The sequence below is a fragment of the Emydura macquarii genome, unplaced genomic scaffold, assembly GCF_026122565.2.
Source record: "Emydura macquarii macquarii isolate MOO-44397 ecotype Brisbane River unplaced genomic scaffold, CSIRO-AGI_Emac_v2 contig_2676, whole genome shotgun sequence".
NCBI lineage: Eukaryota > Metazoa > Chordata > Testudines > Chelidae > Emydura > Emydura macquarii.
Genome location: NW_027132813.1, coordinates 46833394 through 46856098, shown reverse-complemented (window position 1 = coordinate 46856098; position 22705 = coordinate 46833394). Strand labels below are relative to the sequence as shown.

Below are 22705 nucleotides of genomic sequence, written 5' to 3'. Positions count from 1 at the left end.
TTTATCACCAGCAAAAACTTAACAGAAACTATTTATCAAAGATCCATAGTTAACCCTGGGATGACCAGCCAAATATCTGGTGAAATCCTGGACCTCTCTAAGCCAATGGGAATTTTGCCATTGACTTCACTAGGGCCAGAAATTTACTCTACTTTTGTAGAGGAAACAGCTAGGCGATGTTAGTGAAGCATTTTGTATTTAAAATGCAGAATAAATAGTCCCATGGCAGTGAAAATATTTAAACTCAGAGTCATCCTTTTAAGTAAAAAAATAAATAAAATAAAAATAAAATAAAGCGAAGATTATGTTTTTCCTTATTTACTCCTTTAACTTGCTTCTGAGAATAACCCACCAGTGATGTTCATTTTTCTGTTTGAGAAACACAAAACATCAGTCAATCATTTTTGGGGTCCCGCTGGCTTTATTCAATACTCTCTAACTTTTCTTGGTGGTGTTCCATTTGTGTTTTGTTTTATGGGCTGTGTGCTGTTTGATCGCCTGGGAAACCCAACAGAGCATCCTTTGGGAACTGCAACCTCTTCCTCCTACTCCAGTGGCTCTTGAGATGGGGGGGGGCTTTGCCGTTACCATTACTGTACCCAACAACTCATTCTGATGCTTTTTTTATAATCAGCGGTTTCCAGTATAATACAGCCCTGAGAAAAAGGTGTGCATTGTGCTGACTCAATAGGAGGCCAGCTCCCAGTCTTCTCACTGCACTAAAAGTGCCCAATCTGCGACAGATCTGTATCTGCTGCCTTGTAGGTTTTTTCCATGTGCTGGTGGAGCTTGACCACCAGCCATGTTCTACCCACTCATAGACTGTAAGATCAGAGGGGACTATCGTGATCCTCTTGTCTGACGTCCTGCACAACGCAGGCCGCAGAACCTCACCCACCCACTCCTATCATAGACCCCTGACCTATGACTGAGTTATTGAAGTCCTCAAATCATGGTTTAAAGACTTCAAGTGACAGAGAATCCACCATTTACACTAGTTTAAACCTGCAAGTGACCTATGTCCCATGCTGCAGAGGAAGGTGAAAAATCCCCAGAGTCTCCACCAGTCTGACACGGAGAGAAATTCCTTCCCGACCCCCAAAATGGCAATCAGTTAGACCCTGAGCCTGTGGGCAAGACCCACCAGCCAGACACCTGGGAAAGAATTCTCTGCAGTAACTCAGAGCCCTCCCCATCTAGTGTCCCATCACCGTCCGTTGGAGATATTTGTTGCTAGCAGTCGCAGATCGGCTACATGCCATTGTAGGCAGGCTCATCATAACCATCCTCTCCACTCTCCACCTTTCCGTTCACCTGCTCAGGGGGTAACACAGCATCTCTGTTGAGCTTCTTCCCCTCCCTCGCTTTGGCTCACCAGTGCAAGAGGAAGCATCACACCTTATTTCCCCTTTCTCCCATGTGCCGACATGCAAGAAAAAAATTGTAGACACGTATAATTTATGTATCTATTCAACTTCTTGGCTTTTTGCTTACATAATTAACAGTAACGTGTATAATTAACAAATCCCCAGATACTGTATGGGCTGGTGTTTGTAGACTCCATTAGTGACTGTTGTCAGAGTGCTAAAAGACTGCTTGTCAGGTGGCATACTTTGTTTGCAATGAGGATATCCTGGAAATAGTAAAATGTGGACATATGATAGTCTTATCACAGCACTGTAACATAACGATTCAGAAACTTGCAACAAGACACACTATGTCTCTGAGAGTACATATCTGTTCAGTAATTTTTAATCTCTGAGATTCAACACTCAGATGACAATGCTATCATTCGTATTGTCTGTTCGGTTCACTTTCCTCCCACACACAAAAACAAATGAACAAGCATCCGAGAACCACAAGAGTAAGGCTTGGATGCAGAAATCTTCTTGCATGTAAACTCAGCCGTTCAGCTACAGCGATTCAGCAGCCAGGAAAAAATAAGGCCGGTTGTACACAGAAAATCATGTGTGTGTTAGTCAAAAGAGCACATGAATGCATTACTTGTCGAATGAGATACAGTTCATATCTACTCTGGTCAAGCAGAAGAGTTATTCTCTTCATTCAACAAATTAAAAGACACTCTCTAAGTAAGAAAAATATTGCAGCCAGTGATGTGCTTGCTGCACATATAGTTACTGATCTGTAATCCAGCAGTTTTAAAACAGTTTTTCATGGAATGGATTCTGTCACATTGCTGCAGCACCTACCAGTATTCAAACAGCAATCAATGCTTGTTACTAGTTTTAGCCTGGTGCACAGCGCCAAATTAACCAGCACTGTAAATTGATTCAACTGCACTGACTTGAGTGGAGTTGTGCCTATATGTTTTGACTGAGGCTTACAGTGAATTTGTCACGAGGGCCCATTTAAGATTTACAGAGACTTTTTGGAGAAACAAATAAGAACAACTCCAGTACCTTTCTTACACCCCCATGGCTGCTTCATGTCATTCTCTGTTGTACAATCAACCCTGGTCACATTTGTAGAGGACATTGCAGTTTAAGAAATGGCAAATGCAGGAGGGCAGAACTTAACTGCAAAGTGACCTGCAGAGATTTAGAGCAGTAAGGACTGCAGTCTATTATGGAGTGAATCAGACAGGAAGATTCATCCCTGGTATAATATCCAGCATGCATTTGATTAAGCAGAGGAAATACAAACTTAGACACACAATTGTTTGAGTTGTGATTAGCTAGACAAACAAGCAGCCATACATATCACATTGATGGAAATGCATTGTCATCATGTCAACTTTTAGGCCCAGATCAGCAAAACACTTACCATGTGCTTATGTACTTTGCTGAATCAAAGCCTATATGACCTAATATTTCTCTTGTATGTAGACAAGTAGTATGGTAGCTTCCGGGTAAGCTGCAAGTTCAAGACTGAACAACAAGGAGGGGCAGTGTAGTATGGGGGATCTTGGTCTTGAGATGCCGTCCAAAATATGATGAAGGTTGAGAATCAGTGTATTAGTCAAAAGTTGCATAGCTAGCCCCTATATTTAACTAAAACTGTTTTATAATCAACGAACTGCTTGGCATTAACTCCAGGAGTGAGTCTGTAGCGTTACCTGGTAGTCTTATAGAAAAGAAAGAAACCCACCAGATTGTGTCTAGACTACCAAGTAATGCTACAGACTGAGGAAAATATCCTCTCCCCCGACCGCAGTTATAGCCCACAAATAAATAAAGGTTAAAAGTTGCATAGCTAGCCCTTATATTTAACTAAAACTGTTTTATAAATGTATTGGTCATTTCTAGAAACAGGGTATTGAATTTCATGAACCAGGGGTCTGATCTGACATGGTAAATTCTATGCTCTTGTTCATACTGCTAAATATCTAATGGCACACATGCTTTGGTTAAAGATTCTGTTCTGCAGGGAAATCGAGAAGGGGATGTTTCAGTTTAAATTTACTAGCTATTGGCAATTTGTCTGAAGTTTTACAATTGCAGTTTGTATTTTTATTTCCTACGTTACAAAGATGTGAAACACAGAAGTGGTGTTCAGGGTCTGATCTTTATTTCATGGCCCTGGCACAGGGGTTGAGTTTTAAAAGGTTATATACCCTGTCACATACCAGGGATCTGAACCCGATGACTTAGTTACATTCTTGACAACATTTCCATTTGAAAATGTTGTCTGAAGCCAAAAAACCTTCAAGAATATCCTTTCCTGTAGAACTTTTGATCACTTGTGAGACTGTTTCCTCCTGAGAATAACATAAATGAAGATGCATCTTCTAGGGCTTTCAGAAATCCTACCAAATAAAAGGCTTGGAAAGTTGTGCTCCCTGAGAAGCCCACAGGTGCCATGAGCATCAAAAGGTTGATAATTTCAGCATCTGAAGGAAGATCATTTGTGCTGCGAGGACAGCACTTTTCCTGTAACAATGGTTTCAAGCAGGGGTCGAAGTACAGAGAGTAGGAACAAATTTTAGGATCACTGAACCCATGTGATTATTTGGGTTTGAAATTTTTTGACTGAAATGAATTGAACGATATGGACTTGAAAGACCGGTCAGTTTATCTCAATCCTTTCATGTCTGCGGTTCATAGTTCATACACAATTGGCGTTCATATTACACTGGAAAAATCTATTTCCCACTTCTATGTAGGTGGCTTTTTAGCTACAAGAGCTCAGGTATGCCCAATTAATTATTATGTACATCATTTTAACTTGATGAAAAGTACCTCTAGCAGGGTCTCAAGTAATCTAACAAGCACTGAAATTCACCCATGGTACGAGGGCCCTTTACACAACCTGAACTAGACAAGTGGCGTGTTCCACTGTGGCACCCAAGCTGGTAAGGGGCTCTGTCACTGCGTGCCCTGTAACCTGGGGTGCCCTTATGCTGTGCAGCTTTGGTTCAGAACCCTGGCACCAGTAGCTTGCCCACAAACACAAAGTCTCACCCTGGCTACCACCAGCCTAGTTACTCCTTGCAGGCTGACACGAACAGCCCTGCCAGTCTCGAGTCTCTCCAAAACTGCCCTCCCTGAGTCCTTCACTACCAGACCCTCAGACATTTCCCCTCTGGTTCGTTCATCACCCCTAAAGGTATGAAACCAGACCCCCCCAGATTGTCAGCGTACTTTGGTACACTCATTCAATGCCGTTTGCATACCAGTGATTTGTACTGGGTGTAAAAATACACAAAGGGTTTATTTTAATAGCGACATCCAAGGTTGGAAGATAAAATAGGAAGGAAAAGGAAATATATACAAGTTACATGGCAAATAAACAAAAGACTCAACCTCAGGCTTTACACTTTCAAATTAGATAAACACCCTTTTCTAGTACAAGTTACCTATTGCCCCTAGCGTTCCCCTAGCATACCCCCTGCCACAAAGGGGACCCAGCGGTTCATGGACAACACCCTCCAAGAGACTGTGCCTCAGTTTCTGGATGCACACCGCAGACACAAGTCTGTTTTTAAAAGGTTTTTTTTCCCCTCTTTTTTTCTTCTTAATCCATGGTGACTTATGTTTATTCAGCATAAGGAAACCCCTTCTTGATTCAAGAGCCGGGGTGTCTCACTGTCTTTCCATTAAGCTTAATGGTTCACCAAGTCTCTTCTTGGCTGGACAATCAGTCATTACTTGGAGCTGGTTTTGTGTAAACCCCTGTCTTGGGGGGTGCTGTGAGGTGTAGTTGAAATTGTGATACAGGTTATGAGCACAGTTTTCTATATACATAAATTCATAACCACAGTCTGTATACATCTCTTATAATGACCATCAAGTTCAGAACATTATAAGTTTTCATATAAGACCTTACTTGACATTTTTGTACACAGTAACTTTGTATATAATCAGTTGATTCAATTGCTTATTCTTTGGGGTTCAGACAGCCGATTTTCCCCCTTGGCGTGTCTGGACCCTGATTGTCACACCCACACATGGGTGCAACTTGCATACACTGTGGAAAGACTCTTCACACCACAGTATATGGAGCAGGTGTGACAAACAGCAACAAGGTGGGGCAAGGATCGTCACGTGTGTTAATATGGAAACTATGATTTCAATGTCCTGTGCAAGTACGGCAAAGGAGATGTGGCCACAGTTCGAACCCAAAGGCCTGGGTCCAGCTTGGGGGATAGATTTCATGTCCCCGTATCCTACGTTGAACCTTGTTTATGCAGTGAAGCAATTCACGCTATTGAGTGCCAGAATGCTTTGAAGGTGGAGTACTGTTTATGTCAATTGTCATAAATCAGGTTTCCTGTAACGATCAGTAAACCACAAAGTATTTATAGGGCTTTTTGTTATCTGGGTTTGCCATGTGTTTTTTCAGTTTCCTGAATGGTTGTGTGAACGTACTCTTGAAATAAATAAATAAATCCCCTTTTTGCTACAGATATGTATCGGTGCCCACTCAAACATTCTGAAGCTCCTGTTGTTAAGTATTACTGTCTTTCATCTCTCACAGAGTTGTAAGGTATAATTGCAGTTTTGGAGAAAGTGTGTGTGTGGGGCGGGTGCAGGTTTAGGTACGGACAAGATTTATGTATACAGGGAACTATTTAGCAAGGGTGTTTCTCAGTGTTGCTAATTCTTGTGATTTTTCTTGAGAGTCTCAATATGGTTGCTGTTTTTTTCCTTAAAGCCCCCTGGAGCCAGGTGATTATGTAAGAATCTGAGCTTTCATTTAATTTTACTTAAAAAGTTTGGTGTTAAAAACCCTTTGAATCACAAGAATTACAAGAGACATCTAGAGGAAAGATCCTTCATTTATAAAAGAGATTTGCTTGTCTGTTCCACTATTTCTACTATTATAATTATTCACTGCAGTTGTAGATCAAGGTATTTGCTTGTTTGTTTGAAATGGCTTGACAGTGCCACATGAGGAATCTCTAATTGTGGGTATATATAGTTTGTCAATTTTTCTATCTATCTACACAACCTTTTATGAATATTAATACATAGAATAGGAAATAATTATCATCTTGTTTACCACTGTGTGTAAACGTTGGTTTGTTAATTGACACAACTATGTTTTTACCGTAACTGTTTTAATATTCGGTCTTGCCATTTGAAAAGTGAATGTATGTTTTCATCCCATGCAATAGTTTGTGAAACCAGCTACGGCACAGTAGCTGATTTCAGAAGATACGCAGTCTGCATGTCCACATTTCTTTGGTTAGGATCATGCATTAATCTATAATCAGTTTAAGTAAGGTCTATAATTTGTGTACAATTCCAGTCCTGTTCTCTATAGTATGTTTCTTGGAAGAATAAATTGTGTCTGACAATGTACTTGTTACTGGAGAGAGAAAATCAAATTTGTCTAATCCTAGAAATCTATCTCACGATTTTATTAGTGAAGAAGACCTCAGTCCAGAGTGCTGTCTGGAATGTCCCACAGAAACACCAACTAACAATCTATTAACCTCTGCCAGAGCACAGTATACAGTTCAAGCACTAACTAGGAAGGACGGATCTAAGCTGATTCCAATGGCTTCCTTTTGTCCACTACAAAATGTTAGCATCACTGTAAATTGAAACATCTTCATTTATTTTTCAGAGAAACCCAGTATATATCTAAAAGCTAAACCATTTGTTTCAGTATTTCTGTGACCGATCATCAAAATTGTTTCACTGATGAAAGAGATGGTTTACTGATTGTGAAAAAGATCAAAATATATATATAGTTCTTTTTTACTCTGCTTTGTAAATTGCTGACGAGCAGACGTGGCATACACATACAGTGCATTTGCAAATGTATATACATTATGTAAAAGCCAGGGCAATGCCCTCAATATTTATTTGCTTTCTTTTTCTGTTCATGGTGAGTTTGGGATAGCCTGTTTTTGTGAATCTGTGGAAGAAACAATGAACATTTGAAACAGCACTTACGAAAATATTCATATCTGAGTTGTTTTGAGGTGTTTCTTTCTCCTTCCTTTTTGCTGGAGGATATATTTAGAAGAAAAAGCTCTGTGTAATTTTTCTCAGTGATTAATTCTTGTAGGACATGAGAGTGAATATTTGCAGATAAAAAGTGAATATGTAATATTGGAACAATCGAATATTTAAACTGATGATCTACAGCACAATTTAACAGATGAAAAATTAACAGCAGGGAATTTATATAACATGTCATCTGTTTACATAAATCTAGGATTAATCCCTTACAGAACTATTACATTAGACGCACATGCTAATTTTGTTTTAAGTCTTCCAATGTGGTCAAATGTAATCTAATTGTACACCTCAGCACTATCAAACATTTTGGTGGAACTATAAGGATTATTGATAATGATAAAAAATCAAGGAAGCCTCAAACTCAATAGCCAAAAGTTTCTAAAACTACTTAGAAAAGAACACAAAAATATATCTAGAACTGCTTTTAAATCATCTCTTCTGCAGTGTGTATGGGCTTGGTGTACGAAAATGAACTGCTGACAACTGGTAGACTTCCCAGCAGGCAAATTGCTTAAAGAATGATACACAGTCGATGTAACTGAATTATTGTTGTTGTTTTGCCTGACTCCTTGCCTAATTAATGGCTAATAAAGGAATTTTTGAAAGCATACATTTAGAAGCTGACTGTCACAGAAAAGCTGGAGCTAATATTGTCCCTGAGCCTGAAGAGCTATGATAATTTACAATAGCTGAGGATCAGCGCCAGATAGTGAGCAAGATTTCACTCTTAATCCTTCCCATTTGATTCCATGTCCTTCAGATTCTTCTTTCAGTTCAACCCGCTTGTCCATTATTGACTTCGAAGAGGGGGCTTTGAACCAGCACTGAGTTTGAAGGATTTTATACAGGGAAAATTGTATTTATGAGCCTGATAACCAAAAGCCAAGCTTTTCACTATCTATTATTTATTCTTCCCTTAAAAGGATAATTAATTAAAAGATGAGATATTTGATGATGATGTTCCTGACGTTTTCCTGTGTTAATTTTTTTAATTTGTAAAATTGCCTTATTTAGCAGCCTGCCATGTACACAAGTGATCACCAGCAACCAACCCTGCTTACTTCTGAGAACTAAAACAGTGATCAAACACATCAGACAAATAAATAAATAATGGACAAGCAAAGATGTGGGGCCTGATTCTCCAGTGGCCCTGCATTTTGTGTAGGTCATTCACACCAATACAGGGTGCGGCTAAAAAGTACCCAAATCATAACTGCACACTTATTTTTCAAGCCCATTGCAATATGCCAAACTCAAAACTTAAAAAATCACAAGAGACAAGGTGGGCGAGGTAATATCTTTTATTGAACCAACTTCTGCTGGTGACAGGGACAAACTTTTGAGCCTGTGAAGCTTGAAAGCTTCTCCTTTCCACCAACAGAAGTTGGTCCAGTAAATGCTATTACCTCGCCTACATTGTCTGTCTCATATCCTGGGACCAACATGGCTACAGCAAACTGCAAATAATAATAATAATAATAACAAACTCCTAAGTCAGGCTGTCAAAGTTCATGAAATTAAAAAAAAAAAAAAAAAAAAAAAATACATGTTAAATTCTTTTTGTTTTTGGAGTTTTGAGGCTTCTTCACGTTTTCAAAACTCTCTCTGCAACCACGAGGACTAGAAACCTGATTTTTTCAAAATAAAAACTGAAATTCTCATGTGATTCCCCAGATTCCAGGAGCAGAGGCTTTAAGGAAAAGACCAAATATTGTGAGTTGGCAATGCTGCCATTGTAACCTCATTACCAATTCCTGATGTTTCTGTACTCTCCATACCTTTGAGTTACTAGGAAATAATCTGGAGTTATATAGCGGAACTATGAGAGGAGGTAAAATATCTATTTAAAAACAAAACAGATCTCTCACCTTATTGAGCCCCCAATTAACGTACAAATAGAAGATACCATTGTAACATATTGGCCTTATATGTCTTTAATTCAATTCACATAGCCACCCCTGTTTTTAAGGCAGTATCCCAAATCAGTAGCCATACTCCCTTAGGCTGTGATTCCATCAGATCAAACAAACAAACATGGGTCAAGCCAGGGCACTAGGTAGATCAGCGATGTCTTAGGAACAATTAGGCACTGTGAGGTGTGGGGCTGGTTATTCAGCAGGTGGTATTACTCCTGTTTCCAGCATCCAGTGGCCTAATGCTAGGTGTCCTGCAATGCTGGAGTACTGTTAAATGGAGGTCATGAACTCTTGTGGTAACTGAAGACCTCATGTGTTTTGCAAGTGTAGTGATATTTGACCCTATGTCAACACCAAAGTGGGTTATCTTTCATTTCCTGCCCTCAACTCCGGCGTTTTGCTACAGCCTGTTACATAGCTACTGCATTACAGGAGGTTACATTTCAGTGGTGGATGAAGTGAACTTTGTGCATAATTTATATGTCAGTTTATTAAAGATATAAAATGCCCTGGTGCCTTTTTAGAGGAAAGATACCAAATATATTCAGGATTATTTTTATTATTTCCTTATTTATTTATTTTGTTAATATTTGTTCTGTGTTCATAACAGCTCCTTATTATTCATTGTTTGTTCCTTTTCTATGTGTTGGATGAGGAAAGAGTCCTATTGGAAGACCATAAGCACAATGATCCTCAAATTTCAATATTGGTCCCTCTATTTTTAAAAGGATAAAAAGAGTACAGAACTCAAATGAGTTTACAGAAAGCAATATTAAGCTGAGGAAACAAGAAGAAGCTTTAATCAGAAAATAAAAATTTCTGTCTGAAGTTTCTGAATAGAGAACTCCATTTGGGGCCCATTGAGCCACAAAGATTCTTCCATTAGTGGGTGCCGCATTAATAAATACTAATACTTAATAGAATTGTGATGGTGCCTAGAAGCCCAATCGTAGACAAGGACCCTATTGCATTAGGCACTGTACAATCACAGAACAAAAAGACAGTCCCTACTCTAAAGAACTTACAGTCTAAGATGGCACTTAGTTCAGTCATATACTTTAAGAAATTTCTAAACATGGCTCTCCAGTCGAGAAGCTCCTCCCTTCCCCTTATGTGCTGCTTAGGCTTATTTACTAGTTGCCTTGACTTGGCCAAAACCATCTAAAGAAGGTTGTTGAGAAGGTCGTAAAAAGATAGTTAGCAAGGGGGCACTTGAAAACCAAAAGGTTGCGAGGAGATGCACCCAGAACTATAGGGAGTGGAATAATAGTTGCAGATTTATGCATGTGTCCCACCAGCTCCTCCCTTATGCAGAAGAGTCAGGCAGCAGAGATCTTTCTGCAATTACTCATCTATGTACAAGCCTCAACAGAGGAATTTCCAGAACTCTGGGCAGCCTCTGAATGAGCGTTCCCTTAATCAAGCAGGGTCCTGAATAGGTGGTAGGATGTTTCACCAGATGATAACTGGGCAGCATATAATGGCGATTGAGTGGACTATGTAGAATGTGTGTTATAAAGTTATTCCTTGGCATGGATGAGAGTTGGCTATGGTAAAAATCGGACAGCTTGGTTATGTCGTCAGTAAGGAAGGGGATTGAGAGACTGCACATGAAGATTTGATTTATAGTAGCAGAGAGGTAGCGGAGGATGGTGAAACAACAACTTTCATTGAAGCTGATGCCAGCTCTGTGCTGTTGATGTGTAAGAAGAGCATTCTGTAATAGAAATACAAGCCCTAATTCCCTCATCACTTACACTCAGTTAAATCAAGAGCAACATCATTGAAATCAATGCAGTTACGTTAGTTTAAACCAAATGTAAGTCAGAAGAAAATCAACTTCCAAACTACCATTAGCTTCAGTAGAGCTAGGATTTCACCCTTGATCTTCATTCTGCAATGATTTATTTCCTTTAGAATGTGCCTGTTGTCTGCTACTGGTTTGGGTTTTCCTAGAGTCTAAATTTCTATATAGAGTACTACTAAGGTGAGATATTGCAAAATCAATGACTGGCTGCTGGAACTGATAGCACTCCATATTGTTTTCTATTTTCTATAAAGCTTTTTCTGTGGATTTTTATCCCCCACTGGGTTGATTTTTATTTTAATATTGTTTGGTGAAACATTATTTAAAACTACTTTTCCAACATTTTCAGGCAAATTGTAGGTGTATTTAGTTTTGTAATGAATGGTTGAATAAAACTGGCAACCAAACTGAAGACTCTAGATAGAATTAGTATCTACAAACCAGTTTCATTTTTTGCTGAACTACTATGTCAGCTGGTAGAACTTACCTTACCAGAAGTTTTTAACAGAAATCAGAGCATGACTAATACTCTTTGGCAAAGATTTGCACACACAAAAGGGCCAAAGAAATCCAGATTTACAATACAGTATTTAAAAAACAAAACAACAAGCAAAAACCCAATCTATCTGCACATTTTATAGCCATAACACTATTTATATTTTAAAAGGAACGGCTTCATTGCACAAAGAGGAACCCATCCTATGTGAGAGATATTGGTGGCTAAAAACTTCTGCATATTGGAGACATCTACATGGAATGCATTTTTTAAATTGAATTATCCTACTCATGCAAGCTGCTTTGCTCCAGATAAACAAAAACAGACAGGCTATAAGCAGATTATTAAGATATTGTATAATTAAGGAAAAATCTTGGAAGTACAAACAGCTATTTCAATTTTAAAAGTTTGCAGCTGTACCTTGAGACTGCTAGCATGACTGTATGTGAACTAGGTATTTAATGCACCTGAGTTATTCAAGGTTTGAATGACTACAAATAAGTAATTCAAGATTTAACTTCTGAATCAGAATAAAGCTTCTTGTCTGTGCTAAATAATATGTCATTGGGGGTTGAAGTTGTTCAGCATCTGACAAGATCAGGCTTTTAAAGCCAAAACCTGCTCAGATGCTGCAAATTAGTTTTGTTATTTCCATGAAGACAATAGGTATGTTTTATGTACTATAAGGAAGTAATTTAAGTTAATTTATGTAGTGCAAAGCTATTTATATTGCACTTTATCATCTTGTAAAGTGTAGACAACAAGTGATAAACTTAAAAATAATTTGGCACTGCCAGCTTGAAGGTAATTGCTTGATAGTTTTTAGAAGGAATGAAGCAGAGTTGACAGTCTAATTTTAATGCTGCATTTTTGGTTTCTTAAAATAATATGTACTAGAAGCAACATCAGTGAGAAAGGCCATTAGTTAAGCTATTAAAAGCAAGAAGGTAGGCAGCATAGTAGGATAAATTCAAGGTCACCTGCATTATGAGGAATGAGAGGCAAGGTAGAGTTCTTTAAATAATTTCAAGTGGCATTTTCTCTGATCAATTAATACCTTGAGGTAGCTTCCTTTGGTTAGAAAATAATGTGTTAAAAATAGCAAACAAGCAAACATAAATAAATAAAAATAAAAGGTACTCAACTTCTCTTTGATATATTTTCTTATCCTTCTCCTAAGAATTATTTTCCTTAGTGGAAGGATACATTCCATAAATACCTCAATTTTTTAAATGTTTGGTTTTCCAAATTTAATTTCAATGTGGACGATGTACTGGAATAACAATAAGTGATGGCACTTAATCTATGAGTAGGATACTGGATTCAGGGTTATACCACAGGCTATACTAACAGCCATCTTATGCACACCCTTTTTTGGCCTAGTCCTGTGTTCAACCATTTAGACTATGAAGAATGTTTCTGTGAATTCATACACCTTGTTCAAGAATGGCTTCAATCCCGTGAAAAAAGTATTATGTGATGATACAACTGAAGTAGCAAAGTGCACAGAATCATACACACAAATGGGTAGAATTCGAGCATTTCCTAACTTTTGAGTGCTTCACTTTGCAACCTTAAAAACATTATTTGAATATTTATTTATTTTTGTTTAATGCTATGTGTGTAAATATTTTATATGCATGTATGTATAAACCTGATTTCAAGCATCTGTGTATATTGGGAATGGTATGTTTCTGTATGTGTATATTTCTTATATACAAATATAAAATCTGGGCTTCAGTGTTAACTGAGCATATTAGCAATATTTAAAATAGAAGATATCTGTACCATCATGCAGTGACATTTGCTCTGTGAGATTATATGCTTGTGCTGGCATAGGCAGTAATATCCACTGCCATTTATTCTACACTAGTAATTATTGAATCAATCGTACTACATCAAGTTGAGTTCTCATAAGCGAAGCAGGGGCAGCCTTCATCAGCATTTGGATGACACATATAAAGGAAAACTTTGGTGGTTCAGGAAATAGTTTGGCAATTTAGTAGGTGGTGGTCCTCTTTTTGAGTCAAAACTGAAACAATGCCCACCTGAAGATCCAACCAAAACGTCAACTGGAGATTCATACATTGGTGGAGTCTAGTCTGACTTCCTCTATGGCCTGGTCTATATTTACCATGAAATTCGGCGGCAGTCGACAGGAGATATGCAAACTATGTAGATACGTATCATAGAATCATAGAATATTAGAGTTGGAAGGGACCTCAGGAGGTCATCTAGTCCAACCCCCTGCTCAAAGCAGGACTAACCTCAGCTAAATCATCCCAGCCAGGGCTTTGTCAAGCCTCAGCTTAAAAACCTCTAAAGATGGAGATTCCACCACCTCCCTAGGTAATCCATTCCAGTGCTTCACCACCCTCCTAGTGAAAAACTTTTTCCTAATGTCCAACCTAGACCTCCCCAACTGCAACTTGAGACCGTTGCTCCTTGTTCTGTCATCTGCCGCCACCGAGAACAGCCTATCCCCATCCTCCCTGGAACCCCTTTCAGGTAGTTAAAGGCTGCTATCAAATCCCCCCTCATTCTTCTCTTTTGCAGACTAAACAAACCCAGTTTCCTTAGCCTCTCCTCATAAGTCCTGTGCTCCAGCCCCCTAATCATTTTTGTTGCCCTCCACTGTACTCCAACTTGTCTACATCCTTTTTGTAGTGGGGGGCCGAAAACTGGACACAATACTCTAAATGCGGCCTTACCAATGCTGAATAGAGGGAAATAATCACTTCCCGTGACCTGCTGGCAATGCTCCTCCTAATGCAGCCCAATATGCTATTAGCCTTCTTGACAACCAGGGCACACTGCTGACTCATATCCAGCTTTTTATCCACTGTTACCCACAGGTCCTTTTCTGCAGAGCTGCTGCCTAGCTTGTCGGTCCCCAGTCTATAGCTGTGCATGGGATTCTTCCCTCCTAAGTGGAGGACTCTGCACTTTTCTTTGTTGAACCTCATTAGATTTCTTTTGGCCCAATCCTCCAGTTTGTTTAGGTCCTTCTGTATCCTATCCCTACCTTCCAGGGTCCATAGGCTGCGTATCAACCTTTGACTTCCTAAATTCTAATTAGCGTGGCATCCCCACTACCCTTAGCCAAGGGGAAATGCCCTCCCGTCAACGCAGAGTTACTCTTTTTCCGGGGGTGGATTTATTCAGTTGACTTCCATATTGATTGAGCGGGTCTCCACTTCCGCTCAATAGATCCTGGAGAATCGATCTGGTGGCACTGAATTTGCTGCCGTGAGTGAAGATATACCCCATAACACATGCCATAGAACTTCTCCAAAATAATTCCTAGAGCAGATCTTTTAAAAAAAAAAAAAAAAAAAAAATCCAATCTTGATTTAAAAATTGTCAGTGATGAAGAATCCACCATCAATCTTGGTAAATTGTTCCAATGATAATTACTCTCACTGTTTGAAAATTTACACCTTATTTCCAATCTGAATTTGTCTAGCTTTAACTTCCAGCCACTGGATCGTGTTATACCTTTCTGTGCTAGATTGAAGAGCTCATTATTAAATATTTGTTCCCCATGCAGGTACTTCTAGATTGCAATCGAGTCACCCTTTAACCGTCTCTTTTTGTTAAGCTAAATAGATTGAGCTTCTTGAGTCTGTCACTGTAGGTCATGTTTTCCAATCCTTTAATTATTCTTCTGACTCTTCTCTGACCCCCCTCCAATTTATAAACATCCTTCTTAAATTGTGGGCACCACACCTGGATGTGCTGTTCTAGCAATTGTCGCACAAGTGTCAAACAAGTAAACTAACCTCTCTACTCTTACTCAAGATTCCCCTGTCAATGAATCCCAGGATCACATTAGCTCTTTTGGCCACAGTGTGACACTGCGAGCTCATGCTCAGGTGATTATCCACCATGAACCTCCCAAATCTTTTTCAGAGTCACTGCTTCCCAGGAGAGAGTCCCCCAACCTGTAAGTGTGGCCTACATTCTTTGTTCCCAGGTGTGTCCATTTACATTTAGCTGTGTTAAATTACTGCTCACTTGTGCCCAGTTCACCAAGTGGTCCGGATCACTCTGAATCAGTGATCCATGGTCTTTTTTTATTTACAGTTCCCTTAGTTTTTGTGTCATCTGCAATCTTTATCAGTGATGTTTTTGTTTTCTTCAAGATCATTGATGAAAAAAATGTAAATGTGTCTGCACATTCCCATTTAAAAATAATTGTTTATTGCTAACAGTGCAGAGTAGCTGTTGTTTTGTTTTTGAGTAATCTCTGTATATACCATCTGTAATGTAGTTCTGGGCCTGATCCAAAGCCACTGGAGTCATTTGGAGTCATTCCATTAACTTCAGTGAGTTTTGGATATGTCCCTTTGGGTATGGACAAAAGATGCTATAAAAATAATGGAAATGGAAGTTTTAGAGCTTTCTTTAATGAATTACCAGCACAGAATTAATGAGTCAAACAATATTACTTGCACAAGATAGCTTAAACTAAATAATTAAGTTCTCTCTAGTTTTAAATACAGCCTTTTGATAGTTAATATGGCAGAAATGTAAATTAAACTCCCAGTGATTAAGAATAAGTAGTTCAAAGTAATTAAAAGGTATGTACATAAAATACGGGGGATATCTAAACCATTTCCCACCACTAAATGATGTCACGTACTTGCATTGTATTAAGTGAAATTTTGTGAGTTGCACATAATTTTTGTAGAGGCAGGTTTAGTTATTACTACTTGTATTAACATAGTGCATAAGAGCCCTTAGATACTGCTAGGTGCAGTACATAGAGTCTCTGCCCCAAAGAGTTTACAATCTTAAGTATAAGATGAGACAGCAGATGGCTACAGACAGACAAATGGGGGAGAACAATGAGACGATATTGGACAGCTTAATAGGCAATGATTTTAGCATACCAGCAGCATAACTACTGTTAAGTTTTTTTATAGGCATCATGGTAAAGGCGTGTTTTAAGGAGGGCTCCAATCCTGCAAAGATTTCGACACACTTGCTTTAATTTATACACTGCATTGACTTCAGTGAGACTACTCACAGTGCATATATTTAAGCACGTGTCTACATGTATGCAGGATCAGGGCCTTAGTTGGGTCCACTGTAGAAATGCAACAACAATTAAGATATTAAGTTATATGCCTTTTAAAAATATTTTAAATCCCTAGGACAAATACTTTTTCTTCTGTTGATTAATATTTAAGACCTGACCCTACAATGCCCTACCTGTGGGCATGCCACTGCACTTGCACAGATCCACAATAACTTTACAGGGGCTCTGCATAGACGCTACAGTTATTCTGTGCAACAATTTCCAGGACCGAAGAGGTTGTATATTTATAAGTTATATGTTTATTGGTTTTAAGATAGATATGTTTCAGACCGAGATTTACAATTTGCATTTGAGGATTATAGTAGCTAATCCTTTCGGGAGTTATTTTTCTGTTAGTATCAGTTTTGCACCAATTCTGTACTTTTCCTCTGTTTCTTTCATTTTTTTTAAATTAATAGATTTCACAGCTGTTCATTCACTCCCTTGTTTTCCCTTTCTATTTCCTACCTCTTATCAATTATAAAACCATATCCTTTTCATCCTCCCAGCCTACCAAGAATGCAATGTATATATTCGGGTTATTTTCTTTATTGATCTCCTTACTTTGCCATTTGATAAATAAGCATTTTTATGGTGGTTCAGATGTGGATGGATATCAGCAGATAACTGCTTCCCTCTAGATGGCCAGATAAATTACTAGCTTTAGGGATTAAAACAGATGACCACACACACAAAAAAAACCCAAAGTTTTAAAACAAAAACAAAACTCCTGTTCACATCCCAAGACATCAATTCTGCCAGTCTCACTCATGCAAAACTCTCAGTGAAACCAAATGGGAGTTTTGTCTGAGTGAGATTGGCAAGGTGTGATCCTAAGACAGCACATGTAAGCACATAAACATCACATAAATGCTTTTCAGAGGGAACCTTGTAGGCTTTCACCTGTTATGTCCTTTGAGTTATGTCTCTAAAAGTTTACAGTCAGTCTTGCAGCAGCTGCTGATGATACTATCATCTAATCAGCACAACAAGCTACTAGATTATTAACACTGCTTTAGGGATTAGAGATGTCGCCAACTCGGATAGAGAAAGTACCAAACTTGGATCTTGGCAGGAAAGTAAAGAGAAAATTAGTTGGAAACACTGGTTGTGTTTTAAAATGTGACTGTGTTTAATTCGTATATCTGTGCACATGTCCTGTTAAATTAGCTTGGTTTTTTTTTTAAAGGCATTTCAGTTACCTTCGATATAGGAGTTGAGGTGTTCTCTTTTCTCTTTCACATAAATTGGGACAAAAGGAAAATATTGGACGGGATCACATCCTTGTATCTTCCATCATTTGGAGGAACAGGCAACACCTAATTAAGTGGCTGTCACTAACCACCATGGACTCGATTCTTATTTACATTAAGCCCCTTTCCTTGTCCTCCCCTTTCCCCCCACTGCTCTAGCAGTTTAAATAGGCCTTAAAGTGTGAATAAATTATTTACACTCACTCTGTGGCCACTGTATACTGCCATGGTGGTGTAAATGAGAAGTCATCCCACAGAGCCCAACTTCAGCCTTGTAGTAAGCAGGCATTACTCTGTTGGCTTCACTGGATTGTGCTAAGGCAGAATTTGGCCCAGAGGATTTGTATCTGTGAAAATAAAGGCAGAATTGATCCTAATGCGGTTCCAAAGGTGCAACGGAAGGCAAAATTTTCCCTTCCTGGTACTATATAATTGGCCATTATAAACAGTGAAATTCACCCCATTGCAGAGACTCTGTCCAAGGCCCTCTGGGTTGCTTATTCTCCCTGCACAAGTGAGTTTGTGTAGAGAGGAGAGAGGCAGGGGGGTAGCTTCCACACATTGGTGGTAGAGATGGGCTCACAATAAGCTGGCACAGTGAGGAGCAGTTTGTGAGAAGAGCCCACTGCATCTGTGTTCACATCGATCCAGGACCTAGTAACCCCAACAGAGCGTAAAGGGACAGCAACCACTATTCCAGCCCATAACCGCATGAGATGTATGACAGTTATTGTTATAATAAGTGCAAGTGTTAGGAGCATGTTGAGGGCAATGCAGAACTTCCTGCTCTCTCTCCATGACCTATGAAAGAAAAGATGAACGACGACATTCACAAATTCAGATTTCAAGGCCAGAAAGGCTGGATGGTTGTAGTGATCCTGACTGCCTGCACATGCAGGCTATAAAATTTCTCCCAGTATTGTAACTGTATAACAAAATATTCTTTAGAAATCTATCTCATCTCATTGAAAAGACTTCAGGTTATGTTGGCAAAGACCTTAGTGTAGACACAGTTATCCTGTCAAAAACATCCTTTTGCCAATATAATGTATTTAATTGGGGGAAAATGGTTTGTCAGTGTTTCTCAAACATTTTGTGCTGGTGACCCCATTTGGACTAAAAATTGACACCCCTACTAGAAAAAATTGTGACCCTGCCCCGTACCTTCAGCCCTGCTTAGGGTGGGGGGACTTCTTCCTGGCTGGACTTCTGATGATGAGGTTGGAGAGGTTGTTTGAAGGCCAGAAGAGGGGGTTCAGGAAAGATTTCTTTCAGGATGGGGTCCCTATAGAGTATAGGTTGTCATTTTTTGATTAAACCCTGTTTGGATTCCAGCGTGAGGTGGTAGGTGACAACAAGAGGTGTGCGGTTAGAGGTGGGTTTCATTTCTATATTTAACCAGGTTGTCTCGGAGTATTTGAGTGGTCTATTCCATAATGTGATCTGCTTCTCTGGTGGAGAGTCCTTGTTTGAAGTGGTTTCGAGCGTGTTGAGGTGTATGTCCCAGACTTTCTCCTCTGAGCATATTCTGCAGTATCTGTGTGCCTGGCTGTAGATAACAGATTCCTTGGTGTGTTTGGGGTGGTTACTGGATCTGTGATGATAAGTGTGGTGATCCATGGGTTTCTTGTGTAGGGTATAAGGACATCTTATTAAAGTATTGTCAGTCTTTAGTTTGTTCCATGAAATGCCCTGTCAAATAGAATACAGGGAATGGAAATTTACCTTGGATCCAAAGTCTGGGTCTTGCTATATTAAATCTTGTAGCTTTGGTAAAGAAGACATAGAATCACAGAAGAAGAAGGCAGCATTTGCTGGTCTCTTGGACACTTTTAAGGCTGAATATTTTGCAGACCAGCAGGAATTAAAAATAAATGCTGGAAATTTCAATAGAATGATTCCACAAAACTTAAATAAAAGTACTCAGTGCATTGACAAGAATTTGTCACCTGAGGATCTGGCCCAGTATTTACTCTGGTGTGGTTCTCACTCTTTGTGACATCTGAAGGTGGGGATGTGGAGAGCAGGGATAAAGTCCTGTGAGGCGTATCAGTAGAGCCATTCAAGTAATGGGATGTTCACATTCCAGTCTGTTGAAATCTGAAATGTTTCGAGCAGTTCTATAAAATGGGTCAAAAATGTTAGTAGTGCATATTTTTAAAAATATTTTTACCATAAAACTGTTCCCTCTTCCATGTTTTGAAGTTTTTCAATTATCCAGTGAAATTAACTGGAGAAAACGTTGGACTTCTTATTTCTTTAGGGTAAATATTTCTCCATTTAACTTCATTGACTCTATGCAGTTTCTCTTGTATGTGAAAAAGGAAACAATGACACACGTGCATAAGATAAAGAGCTACAAATAGGAATATTTAAGTAAGTGTTGTGACAGTACTGGGAAATTTTAAGATGTTTGCATTAAATAACAGATTATATATCACAGGTAGTTGATAGCCATGCTTACCATGACCTGCAAGGTCACAAAATATTTGCAGATATAGTACTGTTTTTAGAAGACCAGTACACTTCTTTTAAAAAAAAATCATTTGTTCCTGTAGTCAGTTGAATTCTGTAAGACCCACTCTAGTTCTCAAGATCCTTATTTGGCCAGATAGTTACCATCACCCATTTTCGCCTTTTCCTTTCATAAGTAAAAAGCAATTTTGATCTTTAATGCCCCCCTGATTAGCCTGCCTAATCAATCGTCTGAATTAATTAAAAAGATTCCCGGCTTCATCTTAATATCAGTCTGGGAATCAAAAGTGTCTTCTGCAGGAAACCATATCTTTTAGTTTTAAGTACCTCTGAAATGAAGTTCTCATGGATTAGTTAAGTCTCTGGACAGAAAGATGAGCGGGAAGAGAAAGATAAAACTTTCAGAATTCCAAATAACAAATTAGAATGATACTGGCAAATCACTAGGAAGGATAAAGAATTTATACATGAGACATAGGTAAGACAACGATCAGTCTATCTAAGGCAATACCTCCTTGTTGGAATTTGGCTATTCAGAATCATAAATGAAGGGATTATGTAGGTGACCCAGTGGCAATTTCTGCTTCAATATGACTATTGTTTTCTCAGTAGATCAAAGAAATTTGGTCCTGTTATTTTAAGGAAAAAGGAGTCTTGTTTAAGGAAACTGAAAGTCTGATTTACCTATGAATGCTATCTTTATGGATGGATTATTAAGATTTCTGGCAAAGGTTAAGTGTCAAAGTGAAATGAAAGTCTGATGCTACAGTAGGTAGGTAGGTAAAGTTTTAAGTCTGTTGAAATTTGAGTTCTGTGGTGATGGTTATGAAAGGTCATTTGGGAAATATTAATTAGTAGGTATATTCTTCACCTGTAATCATTTCCAGGCTTAATTTTCAATTTTGAGTGCCTCAGATTAGACACATACATGTCCAATTTAGAGAGAGACTAGGTGGGTGAGGTAATATATTTCACTGGGCCAACTTCTGTTGGTAGAAGAGACAAACTATTGAGCTTCACAAAGCTCTTCTTCAGGTCTGGAAAAGGTAACCAGCGTGTCACAGCTAAATACAAGATGAGACAGATTATTAAACATAAGAGGTTAACACATGTTCCAAAAGAACCCTACTTAAAATGAAGTGGGCAATGAACACCTCTGCAGTCATAGGACAGAGGAGGGTTAATAGGTTACAAATTGTTGTAATGAGCCATAAAACCAGTGTCTCTGTTGAGATTATCATTTTTAGTGTTTAGCTGAGTTATGAATTTAAACTCTTTTGAAGGTGTTCGGCAAGTTTCCTTTGAGGATGAAGACTGCTAAGTCAGATATAGAGTGATCATTTTGTGAAAAGTATTTGCCAACAGGTGCTGTGCTGTTTCCATCTTATCATTTTTCTGTTTGAGTTCAGTTGAGAGCATAGTGATTGTTTGGTTTCACCACATAGTAGTTATTGGAGTATTTGATGCACTGGATGAGGTACGCCACATGTTGTGATAGGCATGTATAGGACTCACGGATTTTGAAAGATGTTTTGTGAGGGATAATTATCATCATAGCAGTGGAGATATATCTTCAGGTTTTACATTTATTGTTCTGGCAGGATCCGAGTTGCTACTTCGAGTTAGTGTGTCCTGCTGTGTGGGGAGATTGCTTCTGATGATGAGTTTGGTGAAGTTGGAGGGTTGTTTGAAGGCCAGAATATGGGGTTCAAGAGAGATTTTTTTCAGGATGTGGTCCCCATCAAGTCTGAGTTGTTGTTGTTTGACGATACCCCCATATGAGTTCTAGTGTGGTGTGGTAGGTGACAGCTAAAGATGCAAAAATTTTAGAGACTCAGGATAAAATTTTCAAAAGCATTTGAGTGACTTAGACTCTAGATCCCATTTTCCAAAGCACCAAATTCCCAATTAAGGTTCTCATTTAGGAGCTAAGTCAGCTCTTACTAGTCTAAAATCAGTATTTTATGTGACTGACTTTAGAAATCCAGTTACCAGTAGCTGATGAGAGCTGCTGGGTGTTCAGCACTTTTGAATATCCAGCCACTTATTTAAGTGCTTGTCTATGGACCTAGGAGTTTAACTTTAGGCTACTATTTTTGAAAATCTTGTCCCTAAATTTTACAATTAGGCCCATAGTTAGCTGTATGTTAGAAAAATATTTATTGTACACTTTTATATGAGTCCAATAGAAAAATCTCGGTAGATTGTTAGAAGATTGGGGCCCTTTCTTTCACTTCTTTCA

The 22705-nt window shown here is 38.7% G+C and overlaps 1 protein-coding gene across 7 annotated transcripts in view; it reads left to right on the top strand.

Annotated features, from left to right (window-relative positions):
- PLCB1 (phospholipase C beta 1) overlaps positions 1-22705 on the top strand; it is a 642689-nt gene that overhangs the window by 179922 nt on the left and 440062 nt on the right. The window lies entirely within an intron of this gene.